Raw genomic sequence first — 16,702 nt, 5'->3', positions numbered from 1 at the left:
TGTCCTACTTTTAGGGAATAGAATATTCTACTATTAAGGTACCCTAATTCGTTTCCAATTGAACTAATTTATAAAAGACATTATTGCTTAAAAATTACTGAAAACTACAAAATTTGTACTTTATAAATCTCGATTACCAATTTTCTGTGAGTTCCTATTAACACTCTTGTCTTTCAGGTCAATGTGGCCTTCTGCTGGGATGCTTCAAATCCTTCGACGAAAAGGATGATGCACATTAAGGCCTGTTGGGATCCAGACTCTCCTGGTAAAGTCCTTCAGAGCAAGTGGAACTTCTAGAACATCATTTTAGGCCATTGGGTGTAGGAAGTTAAATTAGTTTTTCACAATGATTATTCAAGTATCTAGTTCAAGTTTTAAGTCTTGGACATTGTGCTAAGTTATATTGCTAGCTTGCCAATTTACCTAAATTCTTTCATTTTTAGTTTCATGAATTTAGTTTTTATACATTAAATTCCCAATAGAAATTGCTTTAATGAATAGTTGATGACTAAAATTTACTTATAAATCAATTTAGGCCTCTCTAAATCCATGTCAATAAGTACGATTGAAATCTTTCGTAAACTAACCTGAAGTCTTTTAGAGCTAAATTATATCTCATTCTCATCAATATGGTGGCAGCTGGGAAAAATCTCATTGTGGAAATCCTAGTTATGCAATTTCTGGTAGCCCTGACAGAAGATATTTCAGGTAGGAGTTTCATGTAGGAGTTTCATGTAGGAGTCATTTCCGGTAGGAGTTCTTTCAGGTAGAGGGTGGGCTGTTTCAGGTAGATGTTGTGATATTTCAAGTAGGAGTCATTTCAGGTTGGAGTTCTTTCAGTAGAGGGCAGGCTATTTCAGAAAGATGCGGGGATATTTCAGAAGGGAGTTCTTTCAGAAGGGAGTTCTTTCAGGGAGAGATATGTCAAGTAGGAGTTATTTCAGGTAGGAGTTCTTCCATGTAGAGGGTGGGCTATTTAGGTAGAGGCTGGGTTGTTTCATGTAGGAGTCATTTCAGGTAGAGGCTGGGCTGTTTCATGTAGGAGTCATTTCAGGTAGAGGCTGGGCTGTTTCAGGTAGGAGTTATTTCGGGTAGAGGCTGGGCTATTTCAGGTAGAGGCTGGGCTATTTCAGATAGAGGCTGGGATATTTCAGGTAGAGGCTGGGATATTTCAGGTAGAGGCTATAATGTTTTAGGTAGAGATCGGGATATTTTGGTTAAATTTTATTTTAGTGATATATTGAGTATTCATTTATTTAATCCAGTGGACATTTAAATCATGAGATCCTAGAAGCAAAGTTTTCCTAATTTTTTTATTTGTCAATTTCAACTTTCAATGATTAGATATTTCTCGTAAGATTTGGAAAACCTTTATGAGTAATAAAACAGTTTATAGTTTATAATTTATATAATTTCTAAAGTTCAGGAAACAGGAACATGTTGGTAAATTAGTTGGGAAAATTTCAAATTGTAGTGTTATTGTATTAGGAATTAATAGATTTTATAAGATTACTGGATTATCCTGTGCCAAAACTTTGTTGATGAAAATGAGGTTTTAGTTTTTAAGTATACATACTTTATTGCTTTTTGTGGCAGTTGAATTGAACTGCTTAAAATGATTATTTCAAGGTGTGTTCTTGTTTAGCCTTTCCATTTTTCATTCTGTCCTATAAGATTGTTTAAGGTTTCTCAACACAAAACCCTTTCAAGTTTCAATAGTATACCTTGGTTAGGTGACCCCCTTCTTCTTCTTCTTCTGAGGTCGATGTTTCTGGCCAGCGTTCTCCATCTACCTCTGTCCCGCACTTCATCACCGGTTAATCCCTTTGATCGAAGGTCATCCTTGATACAGTCCATCCACATTATATTTTAAATTTTATAAAGGTTAATAACTAACAAATGTATTTGAAGTAATTTAAAGTTTAAATACAATATTAGTCCTATATTTAAAAATCTAGAGTAAATATTTTGATGTCTGTAATTTGTATAAAAACTTATCCCACTTTTTATTTGTTAATTTTCTAAGATTCAGTATTCAACGAAAAGTCCATCCTCCGTATACATGTTAAGAATCCTAAGTCTCTCTCTCTCTCTCTCTCTCTCTCTCTCTCTCTCTCTCTCTCTCTCTCTCTCTTAGTAACTAGAGTAGTTTATAGAAGATTCTAGGAGTTTACTTTGAATGAAATAAAATGGTATATAATAAAGGTAAAGGAAAAATTGACTGTACATGTTTTCAGATTTTTATTAGATTTTGTTAGAGAAGCTTAAATTTAAGGTTAGGAAAGATGGTTCTAGAACTTTGTGATTTTGGGAAGGTTTAAAGGCTGATTTTTTATTGGTATAGATTTAAATACTAAGAATCAAAGTAGGAATTGAGCATTGGTGGATGATAACGAATAGTGAATAGTTTTACGTGATCATTGGCAGACGAGATGGCTAGGAGGGCTTAGGTGTGAAATGGTTAGGAAGGCTTTGGTGTGAAATGGCTAGGAAGGTTTTGGTGTGAAATGGCTTGGAGGGTTTCGGTGTGAAATGGCTTGGAGGGTTTCGGTGTGAAATGGCTATAAGGGTTTTGGTGTGAAATGGCTAGGAAGGCTTTAGTCTGAAATAGCTAGGAGGGCTTTGGTGTGAAATGGGTACGAGGGCTTTAGTGTGAAATGGCTAGGAAGGCTTTGGTGTGAAATGGCTAGGAGAGGTTTGGTGTGAAATGGCTAGGAGGACTTTGGTGTGAAATGGCTAGGAGGACTTTGGTGTGAAATGGCTAGGAAGTCTTTGGTGTGAAATGGCTAGGAAGTCTTTGGTGTGAAATGGCTAGGAGAGCTTTGGTGTGAAATGGCTTGGAGGGCTAAGAAGTGGGAGTGTGAAATGGTAGGGCTTTTGCTAGTAATACTATTATTCCTCATTTTCTCTTAAGCTACAGGAACATACCTTGAAATTAACTTTGAATTTTGAAAATGACGCAGGGCAGTGTTTTATGAAATCTTGCAAACGGGTTCGAATCAGATTGGTCTCTCTAATACATAACTAAAGTTTCAGAACTACCATTCCCACGCCTTGATCCTTCCCCCTCCCAATTTGGAAAGATTTTAAAAAAGAATTGAAAGGAACGTTCATATGACTGAGCCTTCCTCCCCATCTGCCCCCCTCCCTCTTCTGGTATCAGTACTTGCCATATTCCTCCCCACTTGAAGGCCAAAGGGCACATGAAGTATATCTTGCTTTTGACTAGAACCACTGTTCATTTAGGCTGTTTATGAGCTTCCCATGTGCAGAACTCGTTCATTCTTTTGCTGGTTTAATGAGAGAAGAAAACTGTGTATTTGTTTGTTCTATTGTCAAAATGCTAGACTTTGAGCTATGGTGAACTTGTTCAGTCCAATTTGATTTCCCTGAAATCATGTCAGAGTAGATTCTGTCTTGTCCATTCTAGTCATGATTAATAATTCAGTCTTGTTAAAGGATCTTTAAAGCATCAATTTATCTTATTTTATTTGTTTCATGCTTCTAGATATTTTTGAAATTTAGTTTAAAATTCATTTTTAAAAATCTTTAATCTTGAATTGTAGGAGATTGTAATGTCAAATTGAACAGGTTTCTGTTATGTATACACTAATTTCAATTTCAAACTACATCAAATTTTCATGTATTGTGTAAATTTAGTTGTACAAAATTTTTGTCAAGATTGTGATTTAAATCTGTCCAAGAATATGTGAGTTTTCAATGTTAATGTGAAATTAGTAACTGTATTGTAAAATGTTTCAAATTTATCTGTCAATGAAAATCAAAGGTTGGAAAGCTTGATTAATTTAGTTTTAAACTTTTAGATAACTTTCTTTAAAAAGTGGTGACATTGTCAGTCATGCAGTCCAGTGTTTTCCATTGCACCGAGATACCCGAGCTCTCTGAAAAGGTGTCCAGCTGGGATTATAAATGTCCTAAGATATCTGATTCCTACTGTTTCTGTTCATGACATAAAGAAGGGATAGAGAACTGCTGTAGTAATTTTAGAAGAAATGTGTAGTACATTCTTGAATATATTGTTGTTGGTATAGTTTTAGTTGTTAGTGTTTGTGCTAGGGAGTTACTGTCAATATTGATTAGGAGAACTAAGGCATTATTACAGTCCTTGTTTGTGTAATTAAGGATCAGGTAATCTAGTTTAGGGGATGTTTATACAGGGTTTAATTATATGGCTTCGATTTAATTTAGTTTAATCTGCTCTCGGTTTATGAATTTCTAAAATTTCTCTATGATTTGGCAAAGGGATTTAACTGAAGTTTGACTTTTTGAGATTAGATTTTATATACGAACTGTTATACTGATGTACAGGAATGTATCTTGTCTAGTAATTTACAAAAAGTACCTGCTCTGAAGTTATACTTTTTTTGTGCAGGGAAACTTTATAATTCAGAAAATTTAGACATAAATTAAGCCTCTGATGCTAGTACAAAATATCAAGTCAGAACATTGGTGTTATATTGTAGTAAACTATATAACTAGCCAATTCCTCTTAATTTTTACTGACACTTGAGATTTGAATTTACAATTTAGGTTGTTTACTTGTAACAATATCATAATTTCTACTCTAATCTTTCTAGACAACTAAAGCCAAAAACTGTTAAATTAACCAAAAGCTTGATAAAGTCCGATCTTCTTATGCTAAAGTCATTAACGTTTAAATGTTAATACATTTAAGATTAACACCATAAACTGTTGATTAAACTGTTTAAAACATTAGTTAACTTACGTCCATGTTGAGTAAATGTGTAGTAACTTAAGGTAATCTAAAACTAGAAGTTAGTCCATTAATCTTCAAAGCACTTTATCAGAATTTATGTAAGTACTATAAGAAAATCCTGAAAATCAGGTTTTAGCGATTATAATATCTTGATATTTCATGTAACCAGCGTTTAAATTACAAACAAATTACCCACTAAATCTTAATTTGAAACTTGTAACTTTTCGAATTTGTTGGTCGTTTCAATATTTTCATATCGATGCAAAGTACAGAAAACCTTTACTGATTTGGTGGGATAGTTTTGAAGTTCAATTGGTTTATTTACATGTAGTTAATAATCTGCGGAATTATCTTTTAACAAAATTGTAGTAAAGATTATTTAAGTGAAATTATAATTTTCTCATAATAGGGTACAGTACACTTTCCAAATGTCTGCGCTTGCTTTGATTTTAACGTAGATGTTACCGTAATCTTTAAGTAACTTAGGGACAAGAAAAGGGTTAGATTGTCCCTATGTAAATACGATAAAGTTTTTAAAATGTAATTTTGACGATTGGTTCACGATAGTAAACTCTGAGTACACCACTTATGTTGCTACTATACCACTTATGTTTCTGCTCTACCACTTATGTTAGTGCTCTACCACTTATGTTAGTGCTCTACCACTTGTTGCTACTCTACCACTTATGTTACTGCTCTACTACTTATGTTCTTACTCCACCACTTATGTTCCCACTCTACCACATATGTTCCTACTCTACCACTTATGTTCCTACTCTACCACTTATATTCCTACTCTACCACCTATGTTGCTGCTCTACCACCTATGTTGCTGCTCTACCACTTATGTTCCTACTCTACCACTTATGTTCCAACTCTACCACTAATGTTGCTACTCTACCACTTATGTTGCTACTTTACCACTTATTTTGCTACTCTACCACTTATGTTACTGCTCTACCACTTAAAATTAAACCTTGAGATTGAATTTAGAAATTAATTGATGCAGGACAATACATTCCTTGTACATCAGTAAATTTATAACAAGCAATGAACGAGTGGTTGGATGATGTCTGGTGTAAGTGTTACGAGGAGGATCTAGTCTATAGAAAGGAGTTATAGTCTCGTACTAGTGTTGTCTTTAGTGAAAATTAGTTTAATTGGGTGCTGATTTTGATAAATCTGTGTAAAGGTTATCTTAGTGAGACACTTAGATTAGTTTTTCTCGGGTTAAATCAAGGTTAGCAAGTGTCTATACCCTAGGTTAACACCAAAAGATTAATCTAGATTTATATTAAATCATAGGAGATTGAGAGTTTAAATATTGAGATTAAAATAAGTTTTGTTCTGTAGGTAGCTCTAAAAATGCATTTCAGGTCATAAAGGACAATATTAGTTGGTTTCCTTGCATAATTGACCAAACGGGTGCCTAAATTTATTCAAAACGAATCGTAGATTTCAGAGTTAAGTAATGAGTAATTGACAGTACTGTATAATAGAAAAAGCAAATCCGCTGATTAATCAATCTAAAGTAATTTCACTCATCTTTGCATTAATTCTTTCAAGATTAAATCTAAAGATTTTTTTTTCTATAATAGTATAATCTTTTGCTCACTTTACCAGATTGGTATATCCTAATCGTTTTTATCTATAGATTGTCAAAATTATATAAAGTTATTTCATGAATCTTTTATATTAACTTTTTATTTGGCCACATTAAGATGAGGCGATAGGCAAGGTGGTAAGTGTTAGATATACAGATATATAAATATTCTTTTTTAATATGGACAAGCTTAAGGTTTTTTCCTACAATTCGTTTTTATGGGACAAGTTTCAGACTTGTGCTTTTACTATAAGCAATGATATTTACAAATGAAACAATGTATAATTCTGATTATTTTCAAGTTTCTTTTAATAAATGGAATTATTTTTTTATAAAGAATAAAGCCATTAGTTCATGCCATTGAAATATAGACAATTTGCAAGTCTTGGGATTAATTCTTTTCAAATCAAATTTCAGTTATCTTCAGTATTCATGATTATCCAAATGCAGATATTTTGGTTAGAATTCAACCAGTTGAGCCACAACTAGGATAAGTGGAGATCGTCCACTATCCTTAACATTACGAAGAATTTAACAGTTAAAGAGGATGCTTATCATACCCATATATGTTTTACATCGCTAATAACCTTTTCAAACCACATAATGGCCTAATATGATTCAGTTTCCTAAGTTTTAACTTTGACATTGATTTTATGTTGAAATTCTGATAAACTAAAATTGAAATTATATTTATTTTGCATAATACGTTTCAAGATAACTAATTTTCCAAATTTATTAAAAATTCTTGTGACTATTAAGATCGTAAATACGAAGTTTATAATGCCAAAGATATTCCGTTAAAGGTAGATAGACTTGAAAGTATTCCTATAAGAAAGAGAGAAGGATTTCGAATAATTCAAAATCTCCTTAAGCTTGTCAATAGTTTATGTTTCAGTAAGAGTTGTTCAGGAGCAGGTAATATCAATAAAATTTATTCCGGGCTGGGAAGCGGGTGTGTGTGTGTGTGTGTGTATGTATGTATGTTTTCATACTGTGTACTAATTTTCATCAAGTAGGCCTACTGTTCGATTAGTTGGTGTGTGTGTATGATAGGAATAAGTACTAGGCAATGAGACACTGGTAAAATCTCTGTTTGGTCATCAGCAACAGCTTTGTAGGCAGCCTTATGTGCTAGGCTTTGTAGGTAGGCCTTCAGTTAGTTTGAGGGTTGTTTAGCTTTGTAGGTAGGCCTTCAGTTAGTTTGAGGGTTGTTTAGCTTTGAAGGTAGGCCTACTGTTACTTTAATGGTTGATCAGCATTATAGGTAGGCCTACTGTTAGTTTAAGGGGCTTTCAGCTTTGTAGGTAGGTCTACTGTTACTTTTAACTGTTGATCAGCTTTATAGGTAGGCCTACTGTTAGTTTAATGGGTTTTCAGTTTTGTAGGTAGGCCTACTGTTAATTAAAGGGTTGCTAAGCCTTATACGTAGGCTTACTGTTAGTTTAAGGGCTGTTGTAGGCTTACTGTTAGTTTAAGGGGTTTTCAGCTTTTTAGGTAGGCCTACTGTTAGGTTAAGGGTTGTTCAGCTTTGTAGGTAGGCCTACTGCTAGTGTAAGGGTTGTTCAGCTTTGTAGGTAGGCCCACTGTTAGGTTAAGGGTTGTTTAGCGTTTAAGAAAATCATAAATTAGGTTCTTTTACGTAGCTTCTAAAAGGGGTCTTATTTGAGAATGTATTACACATGGAACTAAATTGACTTTTGTGGTCCACGTGCAAGGTTAATGTGTACTTCGGTCCGATCTGGCTATCTGCTAGGAGGAGTAGTAAGGATAGTCAGGGCAGTGGTTTGCACGTGTCTTCTCCTTTACCCGACTCAATCATGCACATGAAATGGGACGGATGAGAGAGATGCCTTTGGGCAGTTGTGGTTCCTGTCTGCTTTTGAGAGAGCAAAAGGTTTCTGGACTAATCGATTGTGGTGAAACTGCGCTTTACGACTGATGAGGTCTCCACTCCCACCACAATTTTTCCATTTAATGATTGTTTCTAAACGAACATTAAGATTTAAAAAGGGATTCCCTTGCTCTGTTTACAATTTAAAATGTAAAAAATTGAAATTTCTTATAAATTTTCATTTAGGACTCACCATTTTCATTAAAATATAATGAAGTATTAACTAGAATACTATAACATTATCTTTGAAAAAAACATCATACTATTCTTGGCATATTTAATTCACAATAATTGCATCAATGAGTGTAAGATTTTCAATAAAACATTTCAAAAGAAAAGGAAATGGAAAGCATTCAAGGGCCTGGTGACTTTGTTCGTTCACAAAAGCAAAATGCCTAATTAATCTTGTTACCAGGTGGGAAGGGGCGGGCCTTGGTGGGCTTTCCATTTCCTTCTTTTTTTTTTTTATTGAAAATACTTCTAATTTACACAATCATGACACTTGTAATCTCAAATGTTTAACTTCAAACTCATTCCAATGTTTAGAAAAATCAAAGATAACGAATTAGTTCAGTATCCCATGTCATGAGATCTGAAATGTCCGTTTTCTATGATTTTCTGTCGTTGGATGAGTTTGTTGTTAGAAAAAGGGTTGAAGAATTTGATATAGTTTGTCATTGACTTTGTAGTGTATTCATATGTATACTTAATATATCTATTGAGTGTATTGAAACCTGTCCTATGTATGGCATCCAATCTTCTACAATAAAAGACGATCGAAATCTACTTGGTTTTCTTAATTCATTATTTATAGTTAATTTTTACTAACAAAATAATAGTCGACTCCTAGTCGACAATGCTTGAACTCAGAGTTAAAGTAACTTAATGTTTTAAAGATCAAAGAGTGAGTTATCACAAGACTAGAGTTGTCAGGAATGAATTTACTTTGAGAATTGGACTGAACATGAATACCATAGTGCATAGTCTTCATTTTGATAATACCAACAAACCAAGCCACAGTAGCCTATATATATTTCTCTCATATGACCAGTGGAAGAGTGAACGAGCTCTGTACATTGGAAGGGAATAACCCAGTCTTTATGATGAACACCTGTGGTTTAACAGTTAAAAAGCAAGGTTTATATACATCATGAGCTCTTTGGTCTTTCAGAGGAGAGAGAATGCAGGCATTTACTGGTACCAGAAGAGGGAGGGGGCGACTGGGGAGAACACTCGGCCATATGAACGTTAGATTAAGGAGAACACTCCATGGTACTAAGTTTTTATATTTTAAGTTTTTTATATATTTTGCTCAATATATTTTGTTATATTATGGATGTAATGAAAGTAAATAAATTTTATACGTTATTTTATTTCTTTTATTCACAATTTTAGTTAATTATACAATGTAGCACTTTATAAAATCAGACAAAGTTTTACTGCTTTCCTACACACTACTACTGTAACTTATGTATTACAATATTACTATATCTTCTATTTATACATTACTACTGTGTCTTCTATTCATACATTACTACTGTATCTTCTATTCATACATTACTACTGTCTTCTATTCATACATTACTATTGTATCTTGTTTATAAATTTCTACTGCATCTTGTAATTTTGATAGGAAGAGACAGCTCTTTTAACAATGAAAAACGCAGAAAAGACATTAGCCATGTAAAGTGCAAGAGACTTGTAATTGTAAAGTAAAATACATTATAGAAGGCATCTTGAGGCATTCAAGGCTAAGCCATGGATGTTTTTTGTGTCTTTTACAATGTATTTTACTTTACGAATATAAGTCTCTGACACTTTACATGGCTAATGTCTTTTCTGCGTTTTTCATTGTTACAACATATGCATTTTCAGATCAAAATTACAAAATACAGTAGAAATTCATAAACATTAGATACAGTAGTAATGTATGACTAGAAGACACAGTACTAATGTATTAATAGACGATACAGTAATAATGCATAAATAGAAGATACAGTAAGAAAGCATAAATAGAAGATACAGTAATAATGCATAAATAGAAGATACAGTAATAATGCATAAATAGAAGATACAGTAATAATGCATAAATAGAAGATACAGTAATAATGCATAAATAGAAGATACAGTAATAATGCATAATTAGAAGATACAATAATAATGTATGGCTAGAAGATACAGTAACAATATATAAAAAGTCATTAGCAATGCATAAGCAAAAAATACAATTGCAATATAAAAAATTACCAACAGCAATTTACACAAGTTGAAATATTATTCAAAATTTGTATGGAACTTTACTATACATAGAGTACAATTGCTATATAACGACCACTTGCCTGACTCCATTATATTTCTTGAATTTAAACCATCTTAGAATGACAACTGAAAGTGCAAATGAAAACAATTCTGATCATGTTGATTTTAAGCAATGTCTGATTGATTTGGTTGCCACTTCAAGCGTTTTCAGATCCAATTCTAGGTTAAACACTAGATTTCAGGACTAATTCTAGGTTAATCACTAGTTTTCAGGACTAATTCTAGGTTAATCACTAGTTTTCAGGACTAATTCTAGGTTAATCACTAGATTTCAGGACTAATTATAGGTTAATCACTAGTTTTCAGGACTAATTCTAGGTTAATCACTAGATTTCAGGACTAATTCTAGGTTAATCACTAGTTTTCAGTACTAACTAATTCTAGGTTGATCACTAGATTTCAGGACTAATTCTAGGTTAATCACTAGTTTTCAGGACTAATTCTAGGTTAATCACTAGATTTCAGGACTAATTATAGGTTAATCACTAGTTTTCAGGACTAATTCTAGGTTAATCACTAGATTTTATAACTAATTCTAGGTTAATCACTAGTTCTCAGGACACATTCTAGGTTAATCACTAGATTTCAGGATTAATTCCAGGTTAATCACTAGTTTTCAGGACTAATTCCAGGTTAATCACTAGATTTCAGGACTAATTCTAGGTTAATCACTAGTTTTCAGGACTAATTCTAGGTTAATCACAAGTGTTTCAAGCACTGATGTTTTTAGAAGTTACCTAATAGTGACATACTTCAACCCAGCAAGAAACAAACTCATCCCCCTCACTTCGTACGCTTAAAGATTTTATTCAACTTTTCTTTTAATTTTAAAAATTCTTAGTCATTGTTGTCCACCTAAGGAAACATTTTGAAAGCTACCCTATCCAACTAGATGAAATTAAAGTTATTTTCCTCTAAATTTCTTCAATTTAAATCTAAACTATTCGATCACAGAAATAATTTCCCCCTAAAATTAAAACCTTTCTCAAAGACTACCAAGAGTTATACCTTCTGTAGACTGCCTTTCTAGAATGAATCTATAAACTATCCCATTTAGTCTCATTAAAAGCTATTCCTACGTAAATCACTATTTTGTTATGCAAGCACAAATTAATCATTAAGTAATTGATGAATACACATTCCTTAAAACTTGTTCCTGAACTTTTCATCTTAAAATCTTGTCCTGATAAACATCTGCATTAATTTATTTTTCGATAATTCATATGGAGTCCAGTTTAGATAATAAGATTAACTACAATCAAAGGATTTACCTAAATTCATCATGCTAACATTCAATAAATCTGTCTTAGCTATTTTAATTTAAACTAATAAATGTCTGTACTTTACCTTTTTTTCATAATTGACGCCATGACATTTCTCTTATCTATTCCCTTCAATATCCTTTAACCCTTTTTTTTTAACCCTTTTTTATTTATTAGAATTTTAGTTTATAACTACTATTTACTTGAATCTTTCAGTCAATACGTCCTTTAAAGATTTTAGAACTAAAAGTGTTATTGCATACATACTCTCTCCTAGACCTTAAATCCAACAACTTTTCTTAAAAATCTAAATATCCGATAATAGTTCTTAACAGTTATCTACATATCCTCTCATCTTATACCTCTACCATTATTTCATAAATCTGCCATAACTTTAAATCTTTAAAAATAAAGTCTTTAACAATTTATTCCCAGATACCTAAACTGAATCTTTAATCCTCCTTATGTTCTCGAGTTTTTCCATCAATTCACTTGACTTACATTACGTAACTAGTGATGTGAGGAAGATCACATGAATAGCGTCTTTACATGTAATATAGAGAATTAAATCATTGCTTAAAATCAGTTATTTTTGCGCAAAACAATGAAGTCATTCTAAGGCTTACTATCCAAAACTAACAACTCCAAGAACAAAGTTTTGGACAAATTCTCAGCTACTTTGAACAAGGATCTTACGTGTGACTGCTGGAATGTTCCACAAAGGATGTTTCTTTTAGAAATTTAACTAAATTTGTATTAAAGTTAACTTCTGGGAGGAAAACAAGGAGAATGATGAACATAAATGACGTCTTAACTTTATTTAGATTAAAATACATTACATATTTTTTTTCTTCAACAGAACGGGAACTTACTGAAAAACTAGAGAGAGAGAGAGAGAGAGAGAGAGAGAGAGAGAGAGAGAGAGAGAGAGAGAGAGAGAGAGAGAGAGAGAGAGAGAATTTAATACGCAATTTCTATCTGGTAATATCAGTAATTCAACAGATTTCCATTAGATACCATTATGTATACACGATTTTAAAATGACTTTGATAATTTCGACTAACTTTAGTTTTCACTGGCTTATGGCATTGCATAATCAAAACTTATCAAAATATGAACTGGCTCAATGTTATCTTACGGACTGATAAAGGGTTTAAAATATAGTTATAAATGAAAACCACTAGAAACAAATATTTATGCCAAAACTTCGTCAATTTCTTAATGAATCAAATAGATGGATTTGACAGGATTCTCTTAAGCAATTGTTTAAATAAAGATAGCTATGGGATCAATGCTTGTACTACAGTACAGGGAAAGATGGTAAAAGTTGAAATTCGATAAGAATTTAGCCGGGAATTATTTAAATAAAGGTAGCTATGGTCAATGCTTATAGTACAATACAGGGAAAGATGGTATAAGTTGAAATTCAGTAAGAATTTAGCCGGGAATTATTTAAATAAAGGTAGCTATGGTCAATGCTTATAGTACAATACAGGGAAAGATGGTATAAGTTGAAATTCAGTAAGAATTTAGCCAGGAATTATTTAAATAAAGGTAGCTATGGTCAATGCTTATAGTACAATACAGGGAAAGATGGTATAAGTTGGAATTCAGTAAGAATTTAGCCAGGAATTATTTAAATAAAGGTAGCTATGGTCAATGCTTATAGTACAATACAGGGAAAGATGGTATAAGTTGGAATTCAGTAAGAATTTAGCCAGGAATGATTTAAATAAAGGTAGCTATGGTCAATGCTTATAGTACAATACAGGGAAAGATGGTATAAGTTGGAATTCAGTAAGAATTTAGCCAGGAATGATTTAAATAAAGGTAGCTATGGTCAATGCTTATAGTACAATACAGGGAAAGATGGTACAAGTTGGAATTCAGTAAGAATTTAGCAATGAATTATTCAAATAAAGGTAGCTATGGTCAATGCTTATAGTACAATACAGGGAAAGATGGTATAAGTTAAAATTAAGTAAGAATTTAGCAATGATTATTTAAATAAAGGTAGCTATGGTCAATGCTTATAGTACAATACAGGGAAAGATGTTATAAGTTGAAATTCAGTAAGAATTTAGCCAAGAATTATTTAAACAAAGGTAGCTATGGTCAATGCTTATAGTACAATACAGGGAAAGATGGTGCAAGTTGAAATTCAGTAAGAATTTAGCCAGGAATTATTCAAATAAAGGTAGCTATGGTCAATGCTTGTAGTACAATACAGGGAAAGATGGTGTAAGTTGAAATTCAGTAAGAATTTAGCCAGGAATTATTCAAATAAAGGTAGCTATGGTCAATGCTTGTAGTACAATACAGGGAAAGATGGTGTAAGTTGAAATTCAGTAAGAATTTAGCCAGGAATTATTCAAATAAAGGTAGCTATGGTCAATGCTTGTAGTACAATACAGGGAAAGATGGTGTAAGTTGAAATTCAGTAAGAATTTAGCCAGGAATTATTCAAATAAAGGTAGCTATGGTCAATGCTTGTAGTACAATACAGGGAAAGATGGTATAAGTTGAAATTCAGTAAGAATTTAGCCAGGAATTATTCAAATAAATGTAGCTATGGTCAATGCTTGTAGTACAATACAGGGAAAGATGGTGTAAGTTGAAATTCAGTAAGAATTTAGCCAGGAATTATTCAAATAAAGGTAGCTATGGTCAATGCTTGTAGTACAATACAGGGAAAGATGGTGTAAGTTGAAATTCAGTAAGAATTTAGCCAGGAATTATTCAAATAAAGGTAGCTATGGTCAATGCTTGTAGTACAATACAGGGAAAGATGGTGTAAGTTGAAATTCAGTAAGAATTTAGCCAGGAATTATTCAAATAAAGGTAGCTATGGTCAATGCTTGTAGTACAATACAGGGAAAGATGGTGTAAGTTGAAATTCAGTAAGAATTTAGCCAGGAATTATTCAAATAAAGGTAGCTATGGTCAATGCTTGTAGTACAATACAGGGAAAGATGGTGTAAGTTGAAATTCAGTAAGAATTTAGCCAGGAATTATTCAAATAAAGGTAGCTATGGTCAATGCTTGTAGTACAATACAGGGAAAGATGGTGTAAGTTGAAATTCAGTAAGAATTTAGCCAGGAATTATTCAAATAAAGGTAGCTATGGTCAATGCTTGTAGTACAATACAGGGAAAGATGGTGTAAGTTGAAATTCAGTAAGAATTTAGCCAGGAATTATTCAAATAAAGGTAGCTATGGTCAATGCTTGTAGTACAATACAGGGAAAGATGGTGTAAGTTGAAATTCAGTAAGAATTTAGCCAGGAATTATTCAAATAAAGGTAGCTATGGTCAATGCTTATAGTAAAATACAGGGAAAGATGGTATAAGTTGAAATCCAGTAAGAATTTAGCAATGAATTATTCAAATAAAGGTAGCTATGGTCAATGCTTGTAGTACAATACAGGGAAAGATGGTATAAGTTGAAATTCAGTAAGAATTTAGCAATGAATTATTCAAATAAAGGTAGCTATGGTCAATGCTTGTAGTACAATACAGGGAAAGATGGTATAAGTTGAAATTCAGTAAGAATTTGGCAATGAATTATTTAAATAAAGGTAGCTATGGTCAATGCTTGTAGTACAATACAGGGAAAGATGGTATAAGTTGAAATTCAGAAAGAATTTAGCCAAGAATTATTTAAATAAAGGTAGCTCTGGGATCAATGTTTTTACTACAGTACAGGGAAAGATGGTACAAGCTGAAATTCAGTAAGAATTCAGCTAGAAATTATTTAAATTAAGGTAGCTATGGGATCAATGTTTGTACCAAAATACAGGGAAAGATGGTATAAGTTGAAATTCAGTTAGAATTTAGCCAGGAATTATTTAAATAAAGATAGCCATGGGATCAATGCTTGTACTACAGTACCGGGATAGATGGTGCAAGTAAAAACTAAGTAAGATTTTAGCCTAATTTGAATGCCTTTCAACATGGAAACCAATTTCGACATCACGAACTCTCCAGACATTAGTTAGGCCAATTAAAATTTATCAAATAGAATTGATAAAAGTAATATTGCAGAAATATGCTAATCTCGAAATGAAAGCAGATCCACTTAAACTTTTAAACAAACTATAAACCAAGACTAAATGGTATGAGTTACGAAAGCAGAAGAATAATTAAAGAAATGGTTTGAAGTTACAGTTCCACGAATTTCAAACAATGCATATAATAGGTTTTTTATGTTAGGGCGTGAAACACAAAGCTAATAATCCAGCAGTCACACGTACTGATAACTTGTTTAAAATCTTTGTATGAAAAGATTTAACATTGAACTAGTCTAAGTAAATTTGGTCAAGAACAAGAAACATTTCAGATATAAGACTTTTTAAAATGAAATTGAAATTTCGAAATGAAGAATTCTTCAAAGATATTGGCTAAATTAAACTGCTTTGAAGACCTGTCAGATTGCCAACTTCAGAGGAATTCCAAAACTTCATTGTAAGAGAGAATCTAAACTCAATAAGTCATCCTTAGGAGATCTCGGTTTTGTTGACAGCATCAGTTTTAGAGGGTGCAGTTAAGATCTTGGGGTGCAGTATAAAGACTTCCATTTTTCTTGAAGAATTCATCTCTTCTTGCCATGGGTTCTGTAAACCTGTGGAAAGAAAACTGAAATATCAGCAACAAATAATTCTGGACATTAATACAGCTTGAAATTACATATAAAAATCAGGATATAAATCAGTTAAGTGGTATGACAATGAAACTATCCAACAGATTTTGTAGATTTGAGAACAAAGCCCTCAGAAGAATTTTAGGAAATAAATGGCAGGTCAGGATTAGAACTGAAACAATAAGAAAGATTACTCAAGTGCCATATGTGGATGAGATTGTGGTGAGGGGTAGATGGAGATGGTTTGGGCA

General features: G+C 32.6%; 1 long non-coding RNA gene across 1 annotated transcript in view; it reads left to right on the top strand.

The window, feature by feature from the left end:
• Nucleotides 1–952, top strand: part of LOC137650694 (uncharacterized) — a 7,768-nt gene extending 6,816 nt beyond the window's left edge. The window contains exon 3 of the long non-coding RNA XR_011046056.1: nt 178–952. This is a non-coding gene — a long non-coding RNA (uncharacterized lncRNA). The remainder of the gene's footprint in view (nt 1–177) is intronic.
• Nucleotides 953–16,702: the final 15,750 nt, after the last annotated feature.

This window comes from Palaemon carinicauda, chromosome 12 (assembly GCF_036898095.1).
Source record: "Palaemon carinicauda isolate YSFRI2023 chromosome 12, ASM3689809v2, whole genome shotgun sequence".
NCBI classification, from domain to species: domain Eukaryota; kingdom Metazoa; phylum Arthropoda; class Malacostraca; order Decapoda; family Palaemonidae; genus Palaemon; species Palaemon carinicauda.
This window is presented reverse-complemented; position numbering and strand designations above follow the sequence as displayed.